This window comes from Callithrix jacchus, chromosome 12 (genome assembly GCF_049354715.1).
Source record: "Callithrix jacchus isolate 240 chromosome 12, calJac240_pri, whole genome shotgun sequence".
Classification (NCBI taxonomy): domain Eukaryota; kingdom Metazoa; phylum Chordata; class Mammalia; order Primates; family Cebidae; genus Callithrix; species Callithrix jacchus.
This window is the reverse complement of record NC_133513.1, coordinates 74,033,437-74,039,787: the sequence shown is the minus strand read 5'-3', so window position 1 is coordinate 74,039,787 and position 6,351 is coordinate 74,033,437.

Genomic DNA, 6,351 nt, shown 5'->3' with positions numbered 1-6,351 from the left:
AAATGGCATCTAATTAAACTCCAGAGCTTCTGTACAGCAAAAGAAACAATCATTAGAGTGAACCAGCAACCAACAGAATGGGAAAAATTTTTGTAATCTATCCATCTGACAAAGGGCTAATATCCAGAATCTACAAACAACTCAGACAGATTTACAAGAAAAAAACAAACAAACCCATCCAAAAGTGGGCAAAGGACATGAACAGACACTTTTCAAAAGATATATGAGGCCAACAAACATATGAAAAAATGCTCATCATCACTGGTCATTAGAGAAATGCAAATCAAAACCGCATTGAGATATCATCTCATGCCAGTTAGAATGGCGATCATTAAATCTGCGGACAACAGATGCTAGAGAGGATGTGTAGAAATGGGAACACTTTTACACTGTTGGTGGGAATGTAAATTAGTCAGCCATTGTGGAAGACAGTGTGAAGATTCCTCCAGGATCTAGAAATAGAAATTCCATTTGACCCAGCAATCCCATTACTGGGTATACACCCAAAGGATTATAAATTGTTCTATCATAGACACATGCACACATATGTTCACTGTGGCACTGTTAACAATAGCAAAGACCAGGAACCAACCCAAATGCCCATTGATGATAGACTGGACAAGGAAAATATGGCACATATACACCATGGAAAACTATGCAGCCATAAAAATGGATGAGTTCCTATCCGTTGTAAGGACATGAATGAATCTGGAAACCATCGTTCTCAGCAAAGTGACACAAGAACAGAAAATCAAACATTGCCTGCTCTCACTCATAGGTGGTGTTGAACAATGAGAACACATGGACACAGGGAGGGAAGCATCCTGTGGGGATGCTGGGGCGTTAGAGGAGGGACAGTGGGGATGGGAAGCTTGGAGAGGGATTACATGGTGAGAAATGCTAGATATAGGTGATGGGGAGATGGAGGCAGCAAACCACCTTGCCATGTATGTACCTATGCAACAATCCTGCATGATGTGCACATGTACCCCAGAACCTAAAGTACAATAAAAAAATAAATGAATAATATAATATTAAAAAAAGAAAATATATTTAAAAATTTTTACACTCTCAAAGCTAATTAAGCCTGTATTAATTCATATTTGACATGCAACATATTAATATTGAAATAAATTACAAGTAATTTTTTTTAGGTGAAAAGTAAAATTAGAGTTTTGTTTTTATTAAACACATTAAACAAAAAAGGGCAAATTTCATCTCCAGTTAGGGGTTATGTAAAAATATTGAAATCTTCCTTTGATTTAAAAAGAGATATCTCTATGAGGTACTGAGTAGTTGGAGTGTGGGCATGAGTCTTAAAATAATGTAAGAATTAAAATTTTTTTGAACATATTTGGAATAAATTATGATATCCTAGAAGAGACAGTAAGTTATTCCACACAGAAAGGCAAGGATATGTGAGGTAGAGAGAAAAGAGGGTTGTTAATAAAAAAGCAATGAAAATTATAAAATTATAACATATTGCCTTATTTCAATGAATTTATGCTGCGGAAACTGATATCTATTTTCATTTGACAAAGGAACTAAGTCTCAAGAGATTTGGGGTCTTGCCAACATAACTGGCTGAAACTAAAAATAAATTAAGAATTCTAATTAAAGTCTACTGTTCCTTTTTATACAGAAAAACTACTTTATAGTGCTTGCTAAAGGCAGAGTTTTAATATGACCGTGATAGACAAAAAGGGTGAAGAAATAAGAGTAACATATCCATGTCTCTTTATAAATTCTGAATATAACCATTCATATTTGAAAATAATTGGCTGCATTAGAATGTATTTATTTATTTACTGACTTACTGTTCACTTTTCTACTTGAATTATCTCTATTTAAATAAGTAATTTCTCTTTACTTATCTCAATTTCCTACAGCTCAGTTCTGACTCTGGTTGTTTCTGCTCTTCTGCGAGCTTTGGAGTTGGTTTGCTCTTGTTTCTCTAGTTTTTCTAGGTGTGACGTTAGGTTGTTAATTTGAGATCTTTGTACCTTTTTGATGTGGTCATTTAGCACTAATAATATCCCTTTTAACACTGCTTTACATGTGTCCCGGAGATTCTGCTATGTTGTATTTTTGTTCTCATTAGTTTCAAATAATTTCTTGATTTCTCCCATACCTTCACTGTTTACTCAAACGTCATTCAGGAGTGAGTTGTTTAATTTTCATGCAGTTTGTATGGTTTGGAACAATTTTCTTAGCACTAATGTCTGTTAGATCCATTTGGTCAAATGTTGAGTTCAGGTCCTGAATATCTTTATTAGTTTTCTGCCTTTGTGATCTGTCTAATACTGTCAGTGGGGTGTTGGAAGTCTCCCACTATTATTGTCTGTTGTCTAAGTTTATTCATATCTCAAAGAACTTGCTTTATGAATCTGAGTGCTCTCAGATTGGGTGCATATATATCTAAGATAGTTACATGTTGCTTAATTGAATCCTTTACCATGATAATAATGTCCTTCTTTGTAGTTTTTGACTGTCATTGATTTAAAGTCTGTTTTGCCTGAAATTAGAATAGAAATCCTTGCTTTTTATTGGTTTCTATTTGCATGGTAGGTTTTTCTCCATTCCTTTACTTTGAGACTATAGGTATCATTGCTTGCAGTATGGATCTCTTGTAGACAGCATACCGTTGGTTCTTGACTCTATCTTACTTGACATTCTGTGCCTTTTAATTGGTGCGTTTACACCATTTACGTTCAAGGTCAATATTGATATATATAGGTTTGATCCTATTATTATGTTATTAGCTGGTTGTTAGGCAGATTTGATTGTATGGTGCTTTAAAATGTCAGAGTCCATGCATTTAAGCGTGTTTTTGTGGTACCTGGCAATGATCTTTTGTCTCCATAGTTAGCAATCCCTTAAAGACCTCTTCTAAGGCAGGTGTAGTGGTAATGAACTCCCTTAGCACTTGCTTGTCTAAAAAGTATCTTAATTTCTTCTTCACTTATGAAGCTTTGTTTGACTGGATATGAAATTCTTTGTTGGAATTTCTTTTATTTAAGAATGCTTAATATAGGCCCCAATCTCTTCTGGTTTGTAGGGTTTCTGAGGGAGGTCCCTTTGTAGGTGGCCTGCCCCCTTTTCTCTGGCTGCCTTTAACATTTTTCTTTCATTTCCACCTTTGAGAATCTGAAGACTATGTGTCTTGCTCCTATTCAACATAGTACTGGAAGCTCTACCCAGAGAAATTAGGCAAGAGAAAAAAAAATAAGACATCCAAATAAAAAGAGAGGAAGTCAAACTATCTCTGTTGAAAGACTATATGATTCTATTTCTAGAAAGTCTTGATAGTCTCTGCCCAATGTCCCCTAGATCTGATAAACAACTTCAGCAAAATTTCAGGATACAAAATCATTGTACAAAAATCAGTAGCATTTCTATACTTCTAACAGTATTCAAGCCGAGAGCAAATTAACATTCATAATAAGCACAAAAAGAAGAAAATAAATAAGAATATAGTGAGCCAGAGAGATGAAAGAACTCTGCAATGAGAATTACAAAACACTGCTAAAAGAAAACAGAGATGACACAAACAAAATGGAAAAATATTCCATGCTCATTAGTAGGAAGAATCAATATTGTTAAAATGCCATACTGCCCAAAGGAATTTATAAATTCAATGCTATCCCTATCAAACTACCAATGACATTATTCACAAAGATAGAAAAAACTATTTAAAAATTCATATAGAAACAGAAAAGAGCTCAAACAGCCAAGACATTCCTAATTAAGAAGAACAAAGTTGGACACATGGCATTACCCATCTTCAAACTATACTATCAGGCTACAGTAACCAAAACAGCATTGTATTGTTTGGTTTGACCAATAGAACAGATATTGAGAGACTGAAGAAATAAACCAATGTACCTACAACTATCTGATCTTCGACAAGTTTGACAGAAACTAGCAATCAAGAATGGACTCACTTTGTTGTTATTTGTTTGTTTTTTGTTTTTCTTTTAATTTTTATTTTAAGTTCTGGGGTACATGTGCAGATGTGCAGACATCTTATATAGGTAAACATGTGCCATGGTTGTTTGCTACATGGATCAACCCATCACTCTAACTTTTTAATAAATCATGCTGGAATAACTGATGCTGAACATTGAGGCTGAACTTCTTCATATCATATGCAAAAATCAATACAAGATGAATTAAGGGTTTAAATAAAGTACTTAAAACTGTAAAAGCCCTGAAAGGTTACCTAGTAAATATCATTCTTGATATAGACCCTGGCAACAATTTCATAATGAAGATACCAAAAGCAATTGCAACGAAAACAAAAAATGACAAATGTGATCCAATTAAAAATCTTTTTCTCAGCAAGACAGACAAGAAACAGAGTAAACTAACAACATATAAAATGAAAGAAAATATTTGCAAAGTATGCATTTAACAAAGGTCTAATATCCAGCATCTATAAGGAACTTAAACAAGTTAAGAAGCAAAAAACAACCCCATTAAAAGGAACTTAAACAAGTTAAGAAGCAAAAAACAACCCCATTAAAAAGTGAACATAGGATATGAATGGCCACTTTTCAAAAGAAGTTATACACGTGTCCAACAAGCGTATGAAAAAACGCTCAATATCACTAGATATTAAAGAAATGCACATCAAAAATACAATGAGATACCATCTGACACTTGTCAGAATGGCTATGATTAAAAAGTTAAAAAATAAAAGACGCTGGCAAGGTTGCAGAGAAAAGGAAATGCTTATACTCTGCTGGTTTAAGTGTAAATTAGTATAGCCATCGTGGAAAGTAGTGTGGCAGTTGTTCAAAGAAATTAAGAGTATCATTTGACCCAGCAGTCTTATTATTTGGTATATAACCAAAGGAAAATAAATCATTCTACCGCAAAGACAAATGCACGCAAATCTTCAGTGCCACACTATTCATGATAGAAAAGTCATGGAAGCAAACTAAATGCCCATCAATGGTAAGCGGATAAAGTAAATGTGACACATATATACCACAGAATATTATGCAGCCATAAAAATGATGAGATCTTGTCCTTTGCAGCAACATGGATAGAAGTGGAGGCCATATTAATAAGCAGACTAATGCAGGAGCAGAAAACCAAATATCCTATATTCTTACTTATAAGTGGGAGCTAGTGATTGAGTACACACAGACACAAAGAAGGGAACAACATACACCAGGACCTACTTGAAGGTGGAAATTGGGAGGGGGGAGGGGATCCAAGAACTACCTATTGAGTACTATGCTTATTATCTGGGTGACAAAATAATCTGTCCACCAAAACCCCGTGACAAACAGTTTACCTATATTTGTACATATACGAATGAACATAAAATAAAAGTTAGAAAACTAAAAATTAAAAACAAAATTTTTGAAATTTAAAATTAAAATGAATAAAAATAAAATAGTTTACTTCTCAGAAGAATAGACATATTCCCCCTTACCCTTTGAAGTATAGAATACTCCTTAAATTCCATAAAGTAATTGTGTTGCCAATTGGAGTCACTCATGTCATTCTTTTCAACCAACCGAAACATTCAGGGACATGAGTGGCCTCATATCTCACTGTTATAAGTAAATTAATAAATCACCCTTTGAAGTATAGAATACCCCTTAAATTCCATAAAGTAATCGTGTTGCCAATTGGAGTCACTCATGTCATTCTTTTCAACCAACCGAAACATTCAGGGACATGAGTGGCCTCATATCTCACTGTTATAAGTAAATTAATAAAATATAATGGAAATTAAATAGTCTTTGAAATAAGGTGAACCTGCTTCTGTCTACTTCCCAGTTGACTGTGTGTGTAACTTAGAAAGGTAATTTGCCAAGTGTATATAGGCATGAATGCAGTGTGTAGCATAGTTCTGCTTATATAGTAATTCCTAAAATATAATTGACATTATTATTTTTAACTACTAAATGACACCTGTTTTTATGTCTAATACTCTAATTCCATAGTAGGACAGATTTCATCTTATAGTTTCAATATAATTAGTGGAAATTCTCATCTTCTTCCTAGTTCTTTCCAGGCTAATTCTGTAGGTAGCTAAAATCTGGTTCCCTTATGCCCTGCAATCTTATGACTTCATGCTATATATGAACTTCTCACTAGGAACAATGGATGACTTGACTGCTCTCTGCTGCCTGAACAACTTCTACCATCATGTTAAACTGAAGCTTCTCAGCTATGCCAAGTTATTCAATGCATGATGTCCTACATTCCTCATCTTTGCACCAGAAATAATGCTATCAACTCAGTAAGTTGTTTAAAGTTAAAGATCTATCCATGAAATATTTCTCACAGTGTCTGACACATACTGAGTATTCAAAATATGGTAGTTATAAT